This window comes from Macaca thibetana, chromosome 20 (assembly GCF_024542745.1).
Source record: "Macaca thibetana thibetana isolate TM-01 chromosome 20, ASM2454274v1, whole genome shotgun sequence".
NCBI classification, from domain to species: domain Eukaryota; kingdom Metazoa; phylum Chordata; class Mammalia; order Primates; family Cercopithecidae; genus Macaca; species Macaca thibetana.
This window is the reverse complement of record NC_065597.1, coordinates 14,515,389-14,540,448: the sequence shown is the minus strand read 5'-3', so window position 1 is coordinate 14,540,448 and position 25,060 is coordinate 14,515,389. Positions and strand designations below refer to the sequence as shown.

The 25,060-nt window shown below is 46.8% G+C and overlaps 1 protein-coding gene across 3 annotated transcripts in view; it reads right to left on the bottom strand.

Moving 5' to 3' along the window:
* Nucleotides 1-25,060, bottom strand: part of ZFHX3 (zinc finger homeobox 3) — a 264,815-nt gene that overhangs the window by 176,790 nt on the left and 62,965 nt on the right. For 2 of the 3 annotated variants that reach the window (XM_050772653.1, XM_050772655.1), the window contains exon 1: nucleotides 317-4,593. The exons of the other annotated variant lie outside the window; for it this stretch is intronic. The gene's annotated coding sequence lies outside the window, so the exon portion shown is untranslated. Of the gene's footprint in view, nucleotides 1-316; nucleotides 4,594-25,060 lie in introns of those variants that run through there. 3 annotated transcript variants of the gene reach the window in all.

Sequence of the window (25,060 nt, the reverse complement as noted above, 5' to 3'; positions counted from 1 at the left end):
AGGCCTCTTCGACTTCGAATTGTCACTGCTCTGCCCCTGAAGACGAGCAGGAATATCCATTCTTCGCCAGCATAGCTTCGATAGGCCACAGTGGAGAATAGACGCATCATCTCTCCAGCCCCCCCACAAGGTCACAGCCACAGCCCTACCACTTCTGGACAACTCACACAAAGTCAGCATCAGCTCCCCGCACTGTCTGTGGCTCAGGGGAATACAGAGGAGGGCTGAGAAGAGGAAGGTTCAATGTTCCCGGAAAAACGACGGTAGCGTGGGATACGCTCATGGATTTAGAAAAGTTGCCGTGGCTTTTACTGACCGTGGTTCTAGTTTCAGAAGTTCAAAGAAGGTGGGTGAGGAACCTGAGGTTCACAGGGCAGGCGTGCAGGACTAGACGCACTCCGCAAAGTCCTCTGCAGGTCTGGGAGGCATCAGTCCCATTTTATAAGCAGTAAAACTGAGGGGCTTGAATCTAAAAACTGGCTCAGTGCTAATCTGACCACTGTGAAACAGAAGAGAAGATGGGTCCCCAGATTCCTGTCTCCTCCACCCATACCAGTCAAGCTCCCTGGCCTGTGACTCAGCTGACTTCAGACTAAAACTACATAGGTGCAAAACGTGAGCTTGGTATTTCCAGCAGGAATGGACCAGACTCTGGATCTGCCAACACCCCCTCCAGCAGCTTCTATCTGGCCCTGGCTGGAGGGAGTGCGTTCCCCACGTGCTTGGTGGTTTTTGCTATCAAGGATCTGAGTGGCAAGCCGAGACGGCAGCTGGGCTCGGCAAGCCCCAGCTCCACACCTGCCTCTTAGTTATTAGTCGCTACCCAACCAGCTGTCATTCAGCCCTGGGGCTTTTCCATTTCCGACTCCAAAGTGCCACTGAGCTGAATGTGCCCTCTGAGACCTCACGTCCCTGGGGAGGGAGGCATCAGATCGCCGCCACTCTGCTCCTGCGGTAATATCATCGCAGGGGTGATTATTCCGTCTGGCCCTGCTCCTACAGGCAGCTCAGCACCTCGCAGAGCCTTGATCCTTCGCCCGTAGGTCCCCAGGCACCATTCCCCTGCAGCTCCTCCTGGAGAACATGTGGCCGCTTCTCCACCCACCATCTCATTCATAGCCAGCTGGTGAAGGTTTCGGCCAGGTTTGATCTTACTTCCCTCCCCGACAGCCCCTATCTTCCCAATCTTTTTTTCAGTTCTTGATTATTGACTGCACAATGAGTCAACAGCTCCCCCTCGGGAAAAGATGGGGACGGCAGGTTTACCACAAGTCTCAGGGAGAAATAACTTTTTGGAAGACTAAAGCTATGATATGTCTAATACACACATGCAAACACACACCCCATCTCTCCGTTTATAACCTCAGATTTTGCAACCGCAAAGTTCCATGCGCCTTAGAAAGGACATATTCATTTTAAACAGAGACGACTACACTAAATCAAACCAAACAGCAAACGCAATGGGACTTCCTCACAAGGTTGAGCCGGGATACAGGTGAGACTACAGGGTCACTCTTCTTAGGGATGCTTCTGATTGGCTGGACGACATCTGATTGACAGCTTGGGCCAAAAAGGTTGGCAGGCCTGAAGGGGCGGGAGGGTTAACAGCCCGATTGTAAAATCAATGTCATAAATGCTTGGTAAGTTACAGGAACATGCGGGAAGGGGGGGGGCCACGATTGATAAAGGAGAACAGCTTTGATGCTGCACCAGGGACTTGTTTATCGACAGCAAAGCCAATCTCCTCTCCAGCCTGGGCTGGGCCAGAGAAACCTGCAAGCGTTTACCAATTAATTGGTGGGCTTCTCTTGCTCTGTTCTCCTCTTATTCCTCCTCCTCTTCCACAAAGTATCCAGCCAAGGGGCTGGGACTTTTAAAACCTCCCTTACTTTTTCTACTGCAAAGCAGAAGATGTCAGGAAAGAATGACACCGTACCCACCTATGATGGTGGTTGGTGACCCTGTGGTGGTGACACTAGAGCCCACCCATTCATGGGGAGCAGCAGCCATGAGGACACGGGTGGGAGAGGAGGAACCGACTGCAGGACCCAAGCTACCTCCTCTGGGCCTCCTTCCCATGTGTACCAGCTGCGACAAGCAGGCCCGTTGCCAAACAAAGCGTGGTTCATGGACTTGAAGCACTATCCTCTCCGGGGAGCTTAAGACACATGCACTCTCTCCTCCTGCCCCATCAGAATCTGCATTTTCACACCATCCTCAGGGACCGTGCGTTAAACTTAAGACACTCTACTTCACTCCATCTTCACCAATACAGGTACCAAGCACAGCTCTTCTGTCCTTGGTACCCGTATTGCTAGGTAACCAGGGAAGGTCAGTCTTAGACTCCCTGTGGTCCCTGGGAGGTGCAGGGATGGAGATGGAGAAGACGGGGACCTGCGCACAGAGATAAGGAAGTCTCTCCAACCGGCCCCATCCTGCGGCTCAAGGGTCTTGGGGCATCTGCCACTCCCCCCCACAGCCGGCTGTCTCTCTCTCGCTCTGTTTATCAGCCAGTCAATAAGAAAAAGGTAGTTCTTACTTAAGGAGGCAGAAGTCAACTCGGCAGGTCGATCAGCACTCTGTCTGTAAACACGGTTTCCCGTAAAATCAATGATCTTCAGTTACAGAGGGCAGCCTGGGAACCCAGTGGGTCCTCGCGCTTTTCCAAGCAGCCCCACCAGCCCGACACGCATACCTCTCTTCAGGCTCTGTGCCCCTTCCCAGTGCTTCCCTAGTGCCAGGGCCAGCTCGTACAGGTTCACACCCCTCCTCCCTTCCTGCAGCCCGCTTCTCTGCTGGTGGCACCCAGAACTCCCTCTATCAAATGTCCAGGTATTCTACTCACAACCCCCAATGTTGCACTAAACATATGGGCTTTAAGAATTCAGTTAGATTTTAATAGAGCACATCTCTCCAATGAGAAAGTTAAAGGGAAGATATAGGAATGACCTAGCTTGCTCACTCTCTGCTTAGCACTTAAATCTGCCATTTGAAAGGTAATCTTGTACAGAAGAATTCCAGCACCTTCATCAAGCACCCCCCAACCCCTGCTCATCTTCCAAGCTCCCTTGGAACCACCTGTAAAGCCCACTGCATCTTTGCAAATGTCAATCTTTACTTTTCAAAGATTGTTTAAAAGGATAAAACTCTACCCTGTTACCCTGTAACTCCCTATTAATCAAAACGTTCATCTCCCTCTTTAAAAACGTGCTTACGACAGTTTTATCCTGTTCCCTTAAGGAGGCAGGACTGGGTAAAATGCGACAGTTTCAGGGAAGCTGGGGTGGCAGGGGTGTGGTTATGACGAAGGGGAGGGGCTCCTGCTGTTGCTCCAGCTCCCGGAGAATTAAACATGAACAGTCGCACCGTGTAATTTTAAATTGTTAATTAGCACAGGGTTAATTAGGCAGTCCTTTCACAAGAGGCTGTCTGGTAGGAAACCAAGAAGGGAAACAAAGGGGAAAGGAGGAAAAACAAAGAGAGAACAGAGGCAGTGAGAAACTGTTGCCTCCAAGAATGTCCCATGCGGGATCACTCAAGAGACATCAGCCAGCAGGCAAGGATGCCTGTTTCCCTGGGTGATGCCCTGCTCTGCCGGAGGGAGAGGAAGTGAGTACCGCCTTCCTACAGGTGACCAGGCAGCATACACTGAAGGCCTCAAAAATGCACATCCCTCCCCCTTAACTCGACAATTCCCCGTTCTAGGAATTCATCCTAAGGAAACAACCTAAGCAATGCGTGGAGATTTAGGTTTATTCATCACAGCATTTATAACAGAAAAAAAAAGAGGAAAAATTTAGGCAAAAACAGAGACCCTAAATAAATTACAGTGCACAGAGCTCCATATGTTGTTATAAAGATGCTTTCTTTAAAGAAACTATTTATAAGCATGGGAAAATCATCATACAGATGCTGAATGAGCAAAGCACATATAGGTATTATGTAGAGGAAAATAGGAGAGACTTATATTACAATTTTTACAATGGTGAATTCCAGGGAATGAGGTTATAGGTGACTTCATTTCCTCCTTTGTGCCTTTATTTCTCAAAGCTCTGTAAAATTAAAACCATCATTGAGACAGGAGGATTGCTGGAGCCCAAGAGTTCAAGGCTGCAGTGAGCTATGATCGGGCCACTGCACTCCAGCCTGGGTGACAAAAACAAGACTCAGTCTCTTTAAAAAAAAAAAAAAAAGGAAAACAAAATTGAAAATCATCATAATGGAAGTCATCACTTAATGAGTTAGGCGTTGTGTTAAGACCCACAGGTACAGCATATCTCTTTGATCCTCATACCCACACTAGGAGATAGACACTTTTTTTTTTTTTTTCGGACGGAGTCTCGCTCTGTCGCCCAAGCTGGAGTGCAGTGGCGCAATCTTGGCTCGCTGAAAGCTCCACCTCCCAGGTTCACGCCACTCTCCTGCCTCAGCCTCCCGAGTAGCTAGGACTACAGGCGCCCACCACCACACCTGGCTAATTTTTTGTATTTTTAGTAGAGATGGGGTTTCACCATGTTAGCCAGGATGGTCTTGATCTCCTGACCTCGTGATCCACCCGTCTCGGCCTCCCAAAGTGCTGGGATTACAGGCATGAGCCACATGCCTAGCCAATAGATACTATCTTTATCCCCATTTTCGAGATGGGAAAACTGAGGTGGCCCACAGTTATATGGCCTAACTGACAAACCAGACAGTATGGGTGTGGAGTCTGTGCTCTCAGGCAGTTTTCCTTAGTCGTCCAGGCTGGAGTGCAGCGGTGCGATCTCAGCTCACTGCAACCTCCACCTCCTGGGCTCAAGCAATTCTCCTGCCTCAGCCTCCTGAGTAGCTGGGACTACAGGCAACCGTCACCATGTCTGGCTAACCTTTCTTTTTTTTTTTTTTTTTTTTTGTATTTTTAGTAGAGATAGTGTTTCAACGTGTTGGCCAGGCTGGTCTCAAACTCCTGAGCTCAGGCAATCTGCCCACCTTGGCCTCCCAAAGTGCTGGGATTACAGGCGTGAGCCACCGCATCCAGCCTGTTTTTCTTTAATGTCTGATTTTCAAAAGAGAACACTAGAACATCCCTACATCTCACATTCACGCTCAGTCTTTAAGCACCCAGGGACTGTCCTAAGGTGATGGGATCCTGGGACTGCTCATGCAGAACAACACTGGCATCTCACCCAAACACGCTTTTCTTGCTTGAGAGTGATGGGGATGAGGGGAACAGTTCGAAGCAGACTGATTTGCTTGGATATCTTTAGACAGACAAGAGAGGATAAAGGAGGTAGGAGAAGCTGCTGCAAAGAACTGAAATGTAGGTCCAATATCCTGATTTTTAAAGAAGGACAAAAGGCAGATTCCAGAACCTACAGATCAGGAAACATATTCATTCGTTCGGCATTTACTGAGCATGTACTATGTGTCCAATGCTAGAGAATCCATGATAAAAGGTCTCGGCTTACATTCTTGTGGAGAAGAGAGACCACACACAAATACACTCAAATAAAAAGCAATATAAAGTAATACAAAGCAAGTGGAGGGGAAAGAGTGATGTGTGTGCATCGTTTTGGAGAAAGTCACAATGTCAGAGTGACTTAATGGATATGGATATACTTCAAGAATATGTTGTAAACTATATACTGCAAGTTCTTCATCGTTTTCAAACAGATTCAACAGTTGCTGGAAAAGAATTTTAGGTGGGGGGATGATCCTGAGGAATTAGCAATTAGCTGTAGGTCCAGTAAGAAAACCCACATAAAATAAACCCAAAAATATCCTTACTTAGACTTAATGATCTGAGAAATACAGTAAAGTATGCTTTTTTATCTTAATAAGGTAGCACAAAATTTATCATTTCTTTATATCCAGGACAGCAAAACAGCTTTCAGATAATAAACTGTGGCCAACTTTATAGCCGACTAATGATGCCATTACTTTAAGCGTCAACACAGAGGTCCGTGTGTCTCGGGACACGCCACAAGGCTCTGTCTTGTCCCTACTCGGCTGATTGAAATCAACAGCTTGAGGAACAAGACCATGCAGGCATGCCCACTTGCAGAGCACACCAAGCTCAAGGGAATAATTAAAATGCTCAATGGTGGAATCAAGACTGAGAAAAAAAATCTCCATGAGTTGGAACGACAGGCCCAAACTAACAGGACCAAACTTTAGAAGGAAAAACATGAAGCCCTACATTTAATTTCAGGCAATCTGCTAAACCAATGGAAGATGGAAGAGACCTGGGGTCTTCAGAGTTCATGCAAACAACAATAACAAAATATCTACGGGTTTTACTTGATGACAAACTCAGAGGAAGCCCGAGGTTGGCATGGTGGCCAAAGACCATAATGGGGTCTGGCAACAGAACTACTCTGTACCTGTTGGAGCTCAGCAGGTCCACAGCCCATCGCTTTCTCTGTCTGCATGAATAATGTTAACAAACCACTTGCAGGGAATCTCCTAAGAAAGATACCAACAAAGAAACTGTAGCTTCATCGGAATGGCTGAACACACACACAGCTCAAGGGTGCAGGAAAGAGAAGTCTCGTTGCAGGGCAAGACAGCTATCCTCGGCTATATGAAACCCTGCCTTAGTTTGGTTCTGTGGTTTCCACCTAGTTCCAGAGTTGAATTAGGGGCAATGAGGGGAATCTGTAAGGAAAGAGAGGCAGGGTCACTATAAATGAAAATCTTTCTCAAGATTATCACAGCTCCCAAATGGAATGTTTATGCTGTGAAATATTGCACTCTGTGGCTTCAAGAACGGAGAATGGGATTGTACGGAGAAGGGGATTGTGCTGTGGCCAGGGGGCTGTATCAGGCAGCCTGTGAAAGGTGAAGATTCTTCTCATTCCCGGGTGTTATCTGTGGGCTTGTCTGCCCCCACTACAAGGCTGTGAGTGGCACGAAATCAGGTTCCCTGTGCCGTTCATCTCTGAGTCCTCCACATCTGACATGTAATAGGTGCTTAATAAAACAATGGGGGAAATAGGAAAAAAGAGGATCCCTGTATCCATTCCTTTTCTTTTTTTTTTTTCTCTAAGGTATGTCTGGTGTAACCATTCTCTATGAAATGGAACTGGGGCTCCTTGGAGACATGGTCAATACTTGGGCTGGAGCAGGAAAAGTACAAGATGAGCTCAGAGCATCTACTTGTGCTCAAAGAATAAGGAAGATGTATGAAAATGACCTGGGGCGGGTTGGAGGGGCTCCCACTGGCCGCATCAGGGACAATGTGAGCAAGAAAATTAGGTGACAGTAAAGGATTGCAACCCAATGTGCAACATAAGAATCCCCAAGTCCCTACTTTAAGAACAACAAAAAAAAAGTGTGGGAGAAAGGAAAGTTCTTCCACAGGGTAGAAACTCAACTAATAAACGTAGAAAAAGGGTATAGAGTAAGAAAATCACCATTTGATAACTATCATCCTCATCATCATCATCCACTCAGGGAAGAATCAACGGGTACCCAAACTAATGGATGAAAGTTTGAATACTTCTGGGCACGGTGGCTCACGCCTGTAATCCCAGCACTTTGGGAGGCCGAAGCGGGTGGCTCACGAGGCCAGGTGATCGAGACCATCCTGGCTAACATGGCGAAACCCCGTTGCTACTAAAAGTACAAAAAAAAATTAGCCGGGCGTGGTGGCGAGCGCCTGTAGTCCCAGCTACGTGGGAGGCTGAGGCAGGAGAATGGTGTGAACCTGGGAGGCGGAGCCTGCAGTGAGCTGAGATCGCACCACTGCACTCCAGCCTGGGCGACAGAGCAAGACTCCGTCTCAACAACAACAAAAAAAGTTTGAATACTAACAGGATATTTACAATCTCAAAGTCTCTCCCGACAGGACACTTCTTAATTATAGCAGGAAAAACAAACAACAACAACTTCACAGTGGAGAAGCTGGCAGAGACCACCTTCATTGAGTGATCGGAGTTCCCATCACCAGCAGTGAGGCAAACAGACGTCATGTGCCTCCTGGTAGGCTACACCGAGAGGAACACAACATCCCTTCCCTGGTGTTCCTGTCAAAAATGCACAACCGGAATCTAATCATGAGGGAACATCACGCAAATGCAACTGAGGACAGTCTGCAGAATGTCCTATGCTCTTTAGAAATGTCAGGGCCATGCGACGGAAAGACAGACTGAAAAACTGTTTCCGATTAAAAGAGACTAAGGAGACGTGATTAATGAACGTTACACATAATCTGGGATCCTCTTTTCCTCTAAAGGACATAATTGGGACAACTGACAAAATCTGAATAAGGTTTTGTAGATGGGCTAATAGTGGCATATGAATGTTAATTTTCCTTTTTCTTTTTCTTTTTTTTTTTTTTTTGTGGAGACAGAGTCTCACTCTGTCACTCAGGCTGGAGTGCAGTGGCGCAATCTCGGCTCACTGCAACCTCCGCCTCCCAGGTTCAAGCAATTCACCTGCCTCAGCCTCCTGAGTAGCTGGGAGTACAGATGCCCACCACCACGCCTAGCTAATTTTTTTGTATTTTTCGTAGAGGCGGGGTTTCACCATGTTGGCCAGGCTAGTCTCAAACTCCTGACCTCCAGTGATCCACCAACCTCAGCCTCCCAAAGTGCTGAGATTACAGATGTGAGCCACCGCACCCAGCCTCATTTCCTAATTTTGATAACCGCACTGTGTTTATAAAAGAGAATGTCTTTGTTTTTAAAAACATACACTGGTATATTTAGAGGTGAAGGGGTACAATGCCTCGATTTTCAAATGGGTTAGGAAAAAATATGTGAGTGTATACGTGTGTGTCAGTATATACATATATACACATACACATATATATAGCAGGAATAAATATATGAGATAATGTTACCATAGGAGGAGTCTAGAAGAAGGACATGAGAATTCTTTGTTCTACTGTTAAAACTTCCCTGTACACTTGAAATTGTCAAAAGAGAAAGAAACTGTCCAGAGTAAAAATTCAACATAGTAAACCCCAAAACTATACATGAAGAGTCAACCTACCCTGACATATATCTTAAATCTTAATGTGAAATTCGTTCCCAGCAGAGCTTCAGAAAAGGAAGTGGCTGTGAGGCAGGACAGAGAGGTGTAGAGAGAAAAAAACTGAACACTGGTCTTTCCCTCCTCCAGCCGAGAGGCTTCTAGGTGGAGCCTTCTAGTTGGAGGAGACAAATAAATGGCCATTCCAACTTGGGCAGAACTTCACGTTATACAGTACTGAGCCATCTCCCCGTGACACCCAAGATCCTGACTGTGGGCTGATTTCCCTAGTTCCCTAGGGAACTTTCACAGAGTTCCCTAACTTTGTGAAAAGTGATTCTAAGTAAATGGATAAGGGCAGCCCTCAGATAAAAGGAGAACTCCAGCAGCCCCCAGAGTGTGAGCATTGTTAAATCCAGACTAAAACATATCAGAGAGAAAAACACACTACAATGAAGAAACTATCCCCTCACTAACCCCACCTCCTTAAAAAAACAAAAACAAAAAAACAAAGGCAATCCAGATTCCAAGAGAAGGTAAAACCTCCTTCAAGGGTCAACGAAATAATACCTGCATCTGTTTAGTTTGGAATCCACTGAAGAACCATACCCAGTTCCCTTCTGTGTTTTTTACAATAACAGCGTTTATCTATTGCTGCTGCACAGAAGGCAATACGTGTTAAGTCATACACCGGTGATTCCATCTGCTTGGTAGCAATTTCCCAGCAGCCTTCAGGATTGCTCTGCAAGTGTGGCCAGGTCGGAGAACACACACGTGCTTGAACAGGTGCCTTGTGCTGCCGGAAGCCCATTGCCCGGAAGGCCCAGAGAATCGCCCAGGCCGTGGGCCTCCATGTTTGCTAATAAGTACATCTGTGCTATTTCCAGCATGAACATAAATCAGCCTGGAAGTGAAAACTGCTAGCTCAGCCCATTCTGCAGGGAATCCACAACCACCGTGATATTCTGGTTACAATGGAGTCGTGGAGGGGAACAGTAGGGAATCGTGAGAGCAGAGCCAGGTCTAGGAACCCAGTCTGTGTGTACTTAGAGGAATTAAAAAAGACTTTTTTTTTTTCTATATATGTAAACATACTCAGAGTTCAACCACCATGAATCAAAACCAAACCCATGAATATAATAATAAAAAGCAAGACAAACCAGCTATTATTTATGCTCTGCCTTTTTCAAAAAAGGGATTGGGGCAATTTAAACAGCTATAGTAACTGTATCTCACACTTGGGTACATAAGTATCCACCCTGAGTCACGTGGAGGCCTTTCCACCATATCCAGAACAGGAAAGACCAGCATCGTGTGCCCATGACTGGCTTGACTGGTGCTCCTGACTTGGATTTAATTACCATAAAGCACTGATCCCCTCCCGGATTTGCAGCAGAACCTCCTTTCACCAAATACCATCGCTTTACCTGATGGCACCAACCCACCTCTCCTACCCAGCAAGTCCACAGCTCACAACCGCAATCTTCACCCATCTCCTGGCACCTTCCTGGCTAAACCAACACCAACCATAACCAACACTTACGTGTTTCCTTTGCCAGCACTCAAGACTTTTTCATCTCCTCCCAATTTCCTCAAAGTTCCTCTCCAAGATCCTATTTCTGCTCTCTCTCCATTCTTGCTATTGGGATGGTAGGGCAAAAGCTAGGAGACAATGTAAAAACATGCCATCTGGCCCATTACAGTTTCAATCTGGCACCTCATGATGTCAAATTTATTTTAAATAATGTCTTATGATTAAAGTTGTGAGAGCTCATTATTTTAAAAAGTTGGATATGTACAAAAAGACTCAGCAGCTAAGGTTAAAATCACTGACAATTCCACCAGCTAGAGAACCACTGCTAGGTAGTTTTTCCGGCTTTTTTTCCTCTGCATGTTTACAGATACAGATTTTCCTTCCCTACCTCGGATCACACTGCTCTTCATGTAGGCTGCCCTTTTAACCTAATTTAGTATGAAATTTTTCCTACGCCATTCAATATTCTTCATAAGTTAGAACTAATGGCTATATAGATACTATATCTTACACACATTGCATAATTTCCACCAAATGCTATTATTAGACATTTAAACAACTCCCAATATTTTGCTGTTCATTTTGCAATAAGGGCCCTTAAATCTTTGTACACACATAAAAACAGCAACAACAACAACAAACCAAGCAAACAACAAACCAAGTAGCTCCATTACTGTCCACCTGGTTGAATCAAGCATGGTTTTGAGCACGATTTTTCTGAACACGTTGTTTTGTTTGATCCTTGCAGCAGCCCATTTTATAGACAAGGAAACTGAGGCTTAGAGAGTTAAGTACCTTGCCCAAGTTGCATGCTAGTTTAGTCGGCCTTTGAAACTAGGTAAGCCTCCCTTATGACTCTAAAACCAGGCTCTTACTCATGACGTTCTGTCTCTATTGCCTTAGGATGCATTTCTGGACGTAGAGTTGCTGACTCAAATGCTAGGAACATTTAAGGCCCTCTGGAACATGCCAAACTGTCCCCCAGGAAAGTTCTTTCCGCTCCTATTTGTACTGGTGTGTGAGCATCAATTATCCTGCACCCTTATCAACAGTAGGTATTACTTTGTTATTTTAAAAAGTCCGTTTGGCAGGCAAGAAATGGCATCTCATTTTAACTCACATTCTTTACTTGTAAGACAGAACCCATCTATGGATATTTACTGGCAGTCTACATTTCTTTTGTGAATTGCCTGTTCTTTTTTTTTTTTTGAGATGGAGTTTCACCCTGTTGCCCAGGTTGGAGTACAATGGTGCAATCTCAGCTAACTGCAACCTCCACCTCCTGCATTCAGGCAATTCCCCTGCCTCAGCCTCCCAAGTAACTGGGATTACAGGAGTGCACCATCATGGCCAGCTAATTTTTTGTAGTTTTAGTAGAGACAGGGTTTCACCATGTTGGCCAGGCTGGTCTTGAACTCCTGACCTCAGGTGATCCACCCACCTCAGCCTCCTAAAGTGCTGGGATTACAAGCGTGAGCATCTGTGCCCGGCCTTGCCTGCTATTTCTATGGCAGGTGTGTGTTCTCCTTTTCTGAGTAGTGAGAGGGTTTTGCAGAATTTGACTGGTGATCCCTCCCCCTTGAGTTCCTATCAGTCCACCATCCTATGAGCTCCTGGACAGGACTGAGTCCGACCTACTTAGACTGCCAGTTCCGAAGATGTTCTCTGCCCTTCAGATCTCAACTCCTTCCAACGAGTGGACTCTGTCCACTGCTTCATTTGCTCCACATCAATTTTCCTGTATTCAAGTGAGGTCCTCCTCCTTTATGTGATTATAAAGGGCCAAACCGCATCAGTCATCTTCAAGCTTTGTTGTGCAATGGAACCAACTATGGGGCACAATAAAAATACACACAGATGTCAAGCCCCAGCCCAGAGCACAGGACTAGCTCTCTGAAGGGCCGGGTGTCTGCTCCAGGAGGGTGGGAAGACACCATGTTGCCAAGATTTCTGTCCTCGGTCCAGAGTCACCAGTGTCCTTCTGGTCTTGGTCAATGGTTCCTCCTCTTCTACTTTAAGCTTCAATTTCCCCTCCTTTCAAAACTGCTTCCCCCTACTCCTTGAAATCTTCCCCCACTTCACTTCTGACATATTCTGGCCCTCCTCCCACCTCTGTCATCTCCACATTGACTGTCCTCTCCCCATTCCTGCAGCTCTCCACGGGTATATTTTCCACTTATTTGATAAAATTCTCTTATCATTTCAACCCACAGACATCTCTCCTCCCTGTTCTCCTGTAGGTATTTAAGCGTCATCATACTCTTCCCCCTTGGCTCTCTGCTCTTAACTCTGTACATCAGCTACCTTAACTACTTCTGTGGTTTCAATTACTGAAATTATGAGTTGACTCCGAAAACAAAAATTTCCATTCCTGACTTGGCACTTGAATATGTGTCTCACACTTTCAGAAGACCAGAATATGTCTGCATGTGGCTAGTGTTCCACCAAGCAAGACTCAGCATGGCTCAACATGTCCAAAGGGCACTGCCCCTCCACTGTTGGCCCTGGTCTCTCTGGAAGGAACTTTTGGTGCCATCTTTGCAGAAAACAGAAAGGAAAGATCAGTCTGGCTTCTCCAATGTCATGTTCATCCCCATCCTTCCCCATCCAAGAACCAACTGCCAAAACACATTGAAACGGAAACTCTCCAGAGTGGTTTCAAATCATTCTAAGATCTACGCCAACACTACCATTCGACCATCTGTGTCGCTTCCCCCCAGCGAGGACTCCTCCCCATCATCTCCGCATTCTTATGCATTATCAGCTCCGTTCCCACAACCCCAGGCCCTTTGAATAGCCTTTCTCTTCCTCAACACTCATCCAAACCTGGGATATCCTTAAAGAAGCACAAGCTCAAGTTTTACTTGGCCAATAAAATCCTCACCTATTGACCAGGCATGGTGGCTCACACTTGTAATCCCAGCACTTTGGGAGGCCGAGGCGGGGGGGGGATCATCTGAGGTCAGGAGTTCGAGACCAGCCTGGCCAATATGGTGAACCCCACTAAAAATACAAAAATTAGCTGGGCGTCATGGCGGGCACCTGTAATCCCAGTTACATGGGAAGCTGAGGCATGAGAATTGCTTGAACCCAGGAGGCGGAGGGTGCAGTGAGCAGAGATGGAAACCACTGCACTCCAGCCTGGGCGACAGAGTAAGACTGTCTCCAAAAAAAAAATTCTACTCGGAAGGAGGAAAAATCAGGTACGAACTACATGCAAGCAAACCCCTGGGTTTCCGCTTCCTGGGAAGGGCTATCAAAGCCGAGTTCACTATTTCAACAGAAAGATGAGTCTACTATGGTTCCTAAGTTCTCGTTAGGTAGCTCTTAGTCAGGAGAACACTAATTTGAACAGAAGTCACTGCTATCGTTCAAGGCTGCACAAACCCAAGAGAAATGAACTTGGGCAGATTCTTTGCACTTGGCAGTTTGGGGAATACAGGTAGAAGCAGCCACGGGCCTTAAGTTTTCTTTTATTCACGTCGAAACTACGTGAGAACAAATGAAGAACATAGTACAGATGCTTTTCTTTGCACCTGAGCACCTGGGAAACCCCATTCAATGCTGCTGGACAGAGGTACATCCTCGCAATGACTCTGCCAAATGGTACACACAGGACAATGGGGAAGGCCTGTAAGGGTGAGGTGAGAGCTGGCCTTGGGCAAAGGAAAGTTTCCCCCAGCAGTTATCTCCAAAATGACTCTGAAACAAGGAGTGTGTTTTCCTCTCGGCAGGAAGAAAACCACTTGGTGGGCTTACCATCAGCAGCTTGCTCTGGCACGAGGCTCTGGAACTGGCACCATGACAAAACAAACAAAGGTTGCCCTTTGGAGGCTCATTAATAGGGGAACACACACACACACACACACACACACACACACACACACATACACACATACACACACACAGCCTCTCACCAGCACGGGCACAGCAAGTTCTTCAGATGTCCCTGGCTTGTTAGCATAAAGAGCTTTTCAAGCAGTGGGGAGCCGAAGGGACACTCAATAAAGCAGGAATGGCCACTGTGAGGTAGAGACATTAGCAAAGGCATGAAAAGGGCATGCCTATTGCAAAGGCAAAAACCACACACGGGGTCTTCCCCAGGCCTTGACTGGCCACCCTCGAGAGACCCCTTTGGGATGTGTGTACTAAGCTTCCCCCCAACTTCCTATCTGGTGGAGGCATGCTGTGCACATAGACCCCATCATTGAATTCCCTCCTAAATAACTCATTGCACTAGACTGAAGACTTGAGAGGAGTATTTCATCATGAATAGTCCTCAAATCCCACAGGCCCAGAGAGTTGCTCCAATCTCAATTCTCTTTCTTAGGGTAAAGTGAACTGGCAGCAGGAACTACCACCAGGACCCGAGGGCTGAGACAGACTGAAAGGGGCATGGATTCTGCTGGCACTCTGAGTTTGTCTGAAAGACTTCCAAATTCCAAAGCTTAAAACCCTATCAGGGCTGGGTGCGGTGGCTCACACCTGTAATCCCAGCACTTTGGGAGGCCGAGGTGGGCAGATCAATGGAGGTCAGGAGTTCGAGACCAGCCTGGCCAACACAGTGAAACATCCTCTATACTAAAAATACAAAACTTAGCCAGGCATGGTGGCAGGCGCCTGTGATTCCAGCTAACTCAGGAGGCTGAGGCAGGAGAATCACTTGAACCTAGGAGGCAGAAGTTGCAGTGAGCCTATCGCGCCACTGCACTCCAGTCTGGAAGACAGAGTGAGACTCTGTCTCAAACAAAATAAAATACAATATAATCAGGAGAGAGGGGGTGTGCAAGGGGAAGACAGGGGATCATGAAACTTAAATCACATGCCCCATTCTTCATGGCCCCTTCTCCATCCCACAGAGTAATTACAAAGCCCATTATTTGCACTGCTACTTTTAATCAAGAAATCCATATTGAGACATACTTACCGCTGGCCACTTCAAAGAGTGGCCCTGATAATTAGCTAAAATAACAAAGGAAAATTTCTTCTTAATGTGTAAGGATCCAAGAGCTCACACTTTCTTAACCTTCCAGAAGCCACCCAGAGAACCAAGTGACTGTGGGCAATAATTACACCCCCACCAACTCAGCAAAAATGGCACAGATGGTCTTTCTCCTCTTGCTGCTCCCAATGCTGCGTTTGGGTCAACAGCTGCTAAGAGGAACCACCAAGGCCACGTTAAATAGTACTTGGATTAATTATGCTTGAAAAACTCTTATCTGAGCACTGCTAAGACGGAACAATTGAGTTTGGGAATGAGTGTGGTTACATATTTTTCCTTAATGGCTTCCTGAACACCCTGGTTAGGTCTGGTCCCAGGGGGGAAATTGCCAGCTCAAGTCATAAAATGTGATCAATGTAGATCAAGACCCTCTGCTAAGTGTCTAGGATGAAAGAGGGGAAGCGTATTTGTGCAAACACACAAACATATGAAAAATGCATGTTAACATAAAGAACTTCAGTTTTCTTTCTGAAGCTGCACCCTCTCTTCTTTCACGCCCAGAACTCTGCTCATCCCACCAAAACTTCCAGCCAGCAGTTCTAATCTTGGACAGCACTGGAACAAATTTTGGCAACTGTTCCTGCAGTTCCAAAAGATTTCCATGTTAAGCCATGGTAAGTTTCGGGGAATCAAATATGGATGGTGAATGGAGCCAATTTCTTTATTTCTTTGACTTCAATAACACAGAGGCTACTGGGGTTCTGGCCCCAGTGGTCATAGTTTTAAGCTCCTCTGCATAATACTTATCCAACTACTCACTGGCTGTTCTAATGATTTTTATTCATGCGTGCCACAATATTTATTGAGTGCCTACAACATACACAGCGGCCCTCCTGTCAATACAGACTCCTACGAGCTTGCTCTCAATAGCGTCCAGGCAGGCAAAGGAAGGAACTGGAAGGCAGTGATCAGAAACCAGGTAGAAATGGACTCAGCACTCCACGTGGCCACCGGGATTCACTCTATCAACACAATTATCTGGGTTACTGCTCCCCTCATTCCAGAGTCTACCTGCTCTGATGGCAGAATCTGTCCTTCTATTAACAAGGTGTGGTCACAGTGAACTGACTGAGGTCCACCGTGTTTAAAAACACGGTTTGACCATAGCAACACATGGCTGGACTAGTGGAGCCGCTGCCCTGAGACCCTGCCGTGCTGGGGAACTCGGAGGCCCCGAGACCTCAGTTCAGCTCCACCGGTCCCCTGGGAATTGTAACCCCCTCGGGGGTCTTGTCGTCAGTCCACATGGGAGTCACCCATCAAAGGCATTTTAGGGATGTTTTAGGTTGACCATTTCCTGATAGCCCAACATGTTTTTCTCTGGGATGAAGGGCATGCCATCCCACAAATGGCGATGAGAAATTGCCAGAACCGCTGAACCGGCCTACACACAAGCATTTCTTCTCCTTTGATGTCGAGTTGACAAGAAAGGATATGATTTCATTTCTACTGGCTCCTCTTAGGTAACCCAACTGGTTTCCCACTTCCTCACCTGCCCTTTGCATTCCCATCCTGGTTTCTTTGGCCTTGGTTCCTCTTTAAGCTGGGACCAGCGACTTTATAAGCTCCACACACATAAGCAGCAGCATGTTCCGGATGCAGCGTCTGGCCTCCCCAGGTCTTATGAAGAGGTGCTGAGGGTTGGCAGGTTGACACACTCACTGCACTCCACGAGGAGGTGGCTCAGCCCAGCTTTCACATGACCAGTGTCCATTTACACGGTCGCATGCTCACAACACATGCTGCGTTATGAGGAATGCTGCAGAGCGGGGAGTCTTATTCTTCATGTACTTAACAATGGAAGCATAAAGTCGAGGAACTAACATGAACCACCTCTGAGAAGTCTATGTACAACCTGCACTCGGCTTTGAGTTGTTCCCCAACTATTAGTTCCCTGTCATAGGTCAGTGGGAAAAAAAAAAAAATTCACTCTCCACACAGATCTTGAGGAGGGGCTGGGATCTCTACGATTCACTTGGTGTCTATCTGCAGGGGACTCGGGAGAAAAAAAAAGCAAAAACCACACCAGCACGTGCATATCACACAGAAATTCTACTGACCCCAAAAGCGGGGCAATGAAAATCTGTGCACAATTTCAAACTCTGCACCCCAGGGTGGAGGGGAGAGATGGAATTGAGGGGAAGTGAGGAGAAAAAGGGGAAGAAGAAAAGGACCAGGGATTTTTTTTTTTCTTAATGAGACAGAGTCTCGCTCTTGTTGCCCAGGCTGGAGTGCAGTGGCACGATCTCGGCTCACTGCAACCTCCGTGTCCCAGGTTCAAGCAATTCTCCCTGCCTCAGCCTCCTGAGTAGCTGGGATCACAGGCGCGCACCACTACGCCCAGCTAATTTTTGTATTTTTAGTAGAAACGGGGTTTCACCATGTTGGCCAGGATGGTCTCGAACTCCTGACCTCAGGTGACCTGCCCGCCTCATCCTCCCAGAGTGCTGGGATTACAGGCGTGAGCCACCGCGCCCAGCCTGGGATTTGTTTTTCTTTCTAAGGAACTCTGTCCTGAGTATTCACGACCCAGCCCTTTCTGCTCTGGGATGGAAAGTGTTACTCAGCTACAAGGCCTCTTGCTAATTGTGGGTTTTTATTTTTATTTCCTATTACCCTCTCGCACGCCTGATGAGATTATTTTACCGGAACTGACACAGCTGGAAGCAGCAGGCATACGTGGAGCCTCTGAGGAGGTGATGCAATTTCATTTTCATTGATCAGAAATCAGCAGGGCAGTAAGTGATGGGAAATTCCATTAGAAGAAAACTTGCAGGCCATGAGCCTCAACTTCCCAGCCACACCCAGGACCCCCACTTCCCCCCTGCCCGTGCCCCACCGAGGCCTTGCCTTCCTCCGGGCTGTGTCCACACTGTCCAGAGGATTTGGAAGTGCTCTCCTCCCAGAAAAACAGAAGACCAATGCCATGCTGCTGGCCTGGGAGAGCACTGGCCGGGGGTGGGGGACATCGTTGGACTCTCTGAACGAACAGGGCACCTCGGTGCTTCTCTATGGATTACAGCGAAGTCTTCCAGGGATGCAGAATAAACATCCTTACAACCCATCTCCACAGCCCCTTGGGATCCCCTTCCAAATGTCAACAAACAAGAAAAGAGGAGGCCACTATACAACAGTTGTAAAGATGTCCTCCAGCCAGTCATAGAGATGATCCTGAAGGCACTTACCATTTATTGAGTGCCTACTGTGTGCCAGGCACTGTGTTAGGTGCTTAACATGCCCAGACTCTGGTCCTCACCTAACCCTCTAGGACAAATGTTCTTCTCTCTCTCTCTCTCCTGGATAGACGAAGAGGCAGAGGTCTAGGAAGGTAAAGGAGAGAACCCAGTTGGTACCAACACCTTCCTGAGGGTCAGGCCAAACTCTCACAAGCAGCAAAGGAAAGCTGACTGTCAACAGGAGAGCTCACACCTGAGTCCTAAGAGAGCGTGGAGCACATCTGATAGGCTAGTTTACTCTTTTACTGATGTAGCAGACGATAGATTCTGACTCATCCACCTCCATCATCCTCAACACCCAACAACAGCGCTCCTGTGTCCAAGGCTGGAATCACAGGTGGGCTTCTCTTCAGAATGCGTAGAATGGTTACTGTTTTAGCAGTTAAGATCCCTCCAACTGTTTGCCTGGCAAATATTGCTTTGCTTACCTAAGGCCTACAGAAAAAACAGCAAGGAGCTCCTCAAAAAGACAAGTTCTATGAAAAACATCACCAGCCAGGTGGCTCTCCAGACCTCCACGGGCCATTTTGCCATAGGAAAGATGCATCAGAGAAGAACCAGGACACAGCCATGAAATGAATACTGCTCCCCACAACTCTTCACTGTGAAAATGGAAATTTTACATGGACCAGTGACGGCAATGTGTCCAACCAAAATCTCTCAGGAAGCTTTTATTGAGCACCTAATCTGTGCCTCAACAAAGCACAGAATATATAAGACATGGATCCCGAAGTCAATGAGCTTACAGACTAAGTGATGGCCCCACAAGAATACCTAGCACACAGTTATTTATTGATCTTGTTTACAGTATATAATACGCCATCACAGCAGAAATCGAGGCCAGGGCAAAATAAGAAAGAAAAAACGAAACTCGAGGAAATTTTGAACCAAAAAAAATCAAGCTTAAAATGCACGTAAGAATAACCTACACATGGAGTCACATTTGGCTCTAAGCTTTCTAAAACTCAAGAGGATAAAGGCATCCTAGGTATGCCTTTAAAGGTACACTATTCACAATGTCCAAGAGAAAAAAACAAATCAATTGGTCAGGATTATTTAACTCCAGTCATTTCTCAACTGCTGAGAATGGGATAAGGCTAGGAGCAAGCAGGGCGTGCAGCCCTATTTCCCGGATCTCTTTGGGGAGGTAATAATGAGAAGGCTTGAGTGTGAGGCCAGCTAGTCTCATTGTTTCCACTGGTAGACAAGAATAATGACCCCACAGGGTGTTGGTGGTTTGCTGAGGTCAGAGAGCTGGTCAGTGGCAGAGCTAGGACGAAGACCTGGGTATCTTCACACCATGCTAACAGTGCCTCCCTCCCACATGAAGCTACTCCGCGTCACCCTTTCAAATCCACAGGCTGGCTGGATGGGTAGGGGCTCACGTGGACGTTGAAGAAGGAGGAGACCTGTTCTAGATTAAAGGGCACCTAAGAACCGAACAACAGCTAGATACGCTATGTAGATTTCATATGGATGCCAGTTCTAACCAGCCAACTGTAAAAAGCCATTTTGCGGACAATCAGATAAGTGTGAATTGCAACTTGGGATTAGATCATGTTAATAATGTCAGTTTTGGCCAGGCACAGTGGCTCACGCCTGAAATATCAGCACTTTGGGAGGCTGAGGCAGGCAGACTGCTTGAGCCCAGGAGTCCTAGACCAGCCCGGGCAACATGGTGAAACCCCAATGCTACCAAAAGTAAAAAAAAAAAAAAAAAAAATAGCTGGGTGCAGTGGTGTGCACCTGTAGTCCAGCTACTTGACTGCTTGAGACCAGGGAGGTCAAGGCTGCAATGAGCTGTGATCGTACCACTGCACTCCAGCTTGGGCCGCAGACTGAGACCTTCTCTCAAAAAAAGTCAGTTTTGTTAGGGAATAATATTATATTTACATAAGAAAATGATGAAGCAGCATGATATCGTTGGCTTCAAAATATTTCAGCAATGAACAAAAAAGATGGAACAAATCTAGCCAAAAGTTCATTGTTAAGTCAAAGTGATAGAACTATGGAAGGGTTCATTATGTCATTCTTTCTACTTTTATACAATATTTTTTTTTTTCCTTAAAAGTTACCATTCGCTATCAGGAACATCTTCTAAAAGAACAGCATTGACCAGAACCAAGAGATTCAGTCTTGAGTCAGTATGTTCACTGCAACTCAAGCCTTTTTTCAGAGAAATGGGTTTCTCCTTTCTTCAGAAGGGCTTTCCTCCCAGGGTAGGCCCCAGCTATCTCTAAATCTCCTTTCAAAAATCACCATCTACTGACCCCCACTCTTACTCCTACTCTTAGAAGGTACCAAGCACCACCAAGCTGCTGCTGTTTAAAAGAACACAGAAAAAGACAATATGCATCACGCCTGGGCATAGCACCTGACAGCCTTTACAAGTGGTAACTATCACAGTCAGTACTGAGCAAAAATGAGTCTGTTTACAAAAGTTAACAGCCCAAGGTTACATAACAGCTTGATTTCAAGCTTTGAGCCAAAGTCTGATTAAGAAAAATATGCATCCGTTGATGAATTAAAAGCCTTCACTTCTTGACTCGATGGGTTAAGAAAATATTTTTAACACTTTCAGTGAGTTTAAAAAATCAGATGTTTACCAGCCATTGTTTTTGCGCACACTGTCTTTTATCTCAGCATGAATGTTTTATAAGCACCTTAATTGCTTTGCAAAGCCTCAACTGAACTGCTCCCAATTGGGCTGGTTCTCTAGTGTGGCTCTGTAGGTAAACGGCCCAATGGTAAGTAGGCTTCTGGCCATATGTGGGCCCACACCCACCCCCATCATCCAGCACACCCTCCAACTTCAATTTGCATCACCACGCTGCAAGCTCCCAGAAGCACTCTGTGCAATGGACTTCTTCAGGGAGACCCCAATATGTGACCAAGGGCACAGTCACATCCAGCACCAGCCTTCCAAAGGACACGTAACAATGCTTCTTCCATGCACACAGCATTCTACACATTTTCCTTTTTTTGAGATGGAGTCTCGCTCTGTCATCCAGGCTGGAGTGCAGTGGTGCAATCTCGGCTTACTGCAACCTCCGCCTCCTGGGTTCAAGCAATTCTCCTGCTTCAGCCTCCGGAGTAGCTGGGATTACAGACACCCGCCACCATGTCCGGCTAATTTCTGTGTTTTCAGTAGAGACCGGGTTTCACCATGTTGGCCAGGCTGGTCTTGAACTCCTGACCTCAGGTGATCTGCCCGCCTCGGCCTCCCAAAGTGCTGTGATTACAGAAGTGAGCCACTGCACCCGGCCTTTGTACACATTTTCAAACACTCTCATTTGACCTCCGACAATCTTTTTAAACAGAATGGGAATCATACTTTCGATTTTACAGGTTTAAAAAATAATTTATTCAAACATTTGAGTGACTCCCATGTGTCATTCTTTCTCAAGGTCCTGCCCCTGGTTAGCTGCAGAGCGAGGACCAGGACACAAGCGCCAGTTTCCACTGCGGTGCTCTTGGCTCCATGAAGGCATCACTTCCTCAGAGAGAATCACCAACTTGCAGAGAAACAAGAAGAAAGAAAGAAACCTACCTGCGGCATGCCTAAGCTTCCAAATCCTTCCAAAACATAGATCATCTCAATAAGAGAAAAAGATAGGACACCAAAGACCCAAAAGAGGTATTTTCATTGATCACACCTCAGCGGAATAGAGTTATAGACACCACCAAATATTGAGTTGCTCCACACAGACCAGAACGGTGATGGCAAGACATTAAGTCGTAAATTTTTACATAGACCAGAATGGTGGAGGGCCCGAGAAACAAATCCACTAAAGCACTAAGTGCTGAAGCAAGGATCTTTGGCCGATAAAAAAAAAGCTGAAGATTTGGCCGGGCGCGGTGGCTTAAGCCTGTAATCCCAGCACTTTGGGAGGCTGAGACGGGCGGATCATGAGGTCAGGAGATCGAGACCATCCTGGCTAACAACATGGTGAAACCCCGTCTCTACTAAAAAAATACAAAAAAACTAGCCGGGTGAGGTGGCGGGCGCCTGTAGTTCCAGCTACTCGGGAGGCTGAGGCAGGAGAATGGCGTGAACCTGGGAGGTGGAGCTTGCAGTGAGCTGAGATCCGGCCCCTGCACTCCAGCCTGGGCGATAGAGCGAGACTCCGTCTCAAAAAAAAAAAAAAAAAAAGTTGAAGATCTGAGGAGTAGCCTGGGTGCAACTCCTCCTCTTAGACCCTCGACTGCACAGACAACACTGTCATCCAAAATAGACTGACCACTCGGCTCAAAAAGCTATTTGTAAAAAGAGGTAATAAGCTGTCAACGTCCAGGAGCTCCTCATGAAGGAGGCTGAAGTCAGAAGAGCTCACGTCAATGCAGAGTTCAGGTTAAGACCAGTGTGGGTAACGTAAAGGGTGATTTGGGCCCCAGGATTACTGTAGTATGACCCAAGCAACGTCCATGTATTTATGTAAAACCAGAAAGAAGGAAACTGGCTTCTTCCCTGTCACGGATGTCGCTTATTCTATGGGTGTGAGCGGTTTCTTTAGTCCACTTTCTGCCATCACAGTGGAGGCCCTGGAAGCCCCTGTTCCTACCATGATAGAAAACAATGAGACTTAGGAGGCAACTTCATAACCACTGACCACTTTCTGAGTCCAACTGACTAAGCTGAGTGACATTTTTAGGAAGAGCATTAATGCTGAAAACAAACCTTTCCAATTTATAGAATGGGGTAGTCTGGGCAGAGGGGGCAGGGTGAGTAGATCCAGAACACAAAACAGTGACCAGGGTCCCCGAACATCCCAGCTGGAAGGAGGGCAACCCCAAAGGGGTCAAGAGAGAAGGCCTAGGCCAGGTGCGATGGCTCATGTCTGTAATCCTAGCTTTTTGGGAGGCCGAGGCGGGAGGATCACTTGAGCCTGGTAGTTCAAGGCCAGCCAGAGCAACATAGTAAGACTCCATCTCTACAAAAATTTAAAAATTATCTGGGCATGGTGGCACGCACCTGTAGTCCTAGCTACTCAGGAGGATGAGATAGGAGGATCGCTTGAGCCCAGGAGTTCCAGGCTGCAGTGAGCTATGATCGTGCCACTGCACTCCAGCCTGCATGACAGATCAAGATCTTGTCTCAAAAAAAAAAAAAAGAGAGACAGAGAGAGAAGGCCTGCTTAAGCCATGGCTCCATGCAACTCTCCAGCCACATGTCAAAGGCCATTCCTACCATCCCTCCTTGGGTCTCTTCCCTCACCAGCACAGCTCTAACTACCCACTGCATGTGTGGGTGCAGGGTAAGGCCCTACTCAGTAAGCCTGTGGTCTGATACTAAAGTCATATCTTGCCATTACCCCCCTGGCCCCACCAGTTATAGTCCAGAACCGTCCATCTTGCTGTTGGCTTTCTATGGCCTGGCTTCCTGACCCTGTTTTGCATGAACCCTTGACCAGCTGGAGCTTAAATCCCATGGGTGGGAATCTCATACACCTGCAACCTTCTTGCCTCTATCTGCTCACACTCCTTCAAGCACAGGCCTCAGCCCTTATCTGAATAACCTGTTTGCTGGCTTCCTCCCCATCTGATAGTTTCACTCCTGGCTCCTCTCGGGCAGCAAAGAGGAATAAGCAAGCCACAGGCTGCAGCCTGGCAAGACAGTCAGGAAGGTGGCAGCTGCCCTGATTCAACCTTCCTCCTAGTCTATCTACTGCCTCTTCTTCCTCCATTCCCCAGTGACTCCATGAAACTTGTGTTCACACGCTTGAAAAATTCACTGGTGAGGCCAGGTGCAGTGGCTCACGCCTGTAATCCCAACACTCTGGAAGGCTGAGGTGGAGGATCACTTGAACGCAGAAGTTTGAGACCAGCCTGGGCAACACAGTGCGACCTCGTCTCTATAAATCCTTAAAAATTAGCCAGATATGGTGGTGCACGCCTGTGAATCAAGCTACTCGGGAAGCTGAGGTGGGAAGATCACTTGAGCTCAGGAGGTCGAGGCTGCAGTGAGCCATGATCATACCACTGCACTCCAGCCTAGGCCGAAGAGCAAGACTGTGACTCAAAAAAAAAAAAAAATTCACTGGGGAGATGTGGTAGATGGCTTAGAGGACAGTGTTATAGGTCAATGTCCCTTAGGTTGAACAGCACCTGTGTTGCTGGGTCTGCAATGTTGAGGACCCCGTGATGGTCTTCACAAGGCTGGGGAGAAGGGGCCAAACCTCACTATCATGTGCAAGCTCACTCCAGGCCTCAACAGAATTTATACATATAAAATGTATATGCATTACATGTTTTTATATATATATATATATGTGCATATATTTACATAAATATGCACATATATACGTAAATGCATGTATATCTATACACACATAC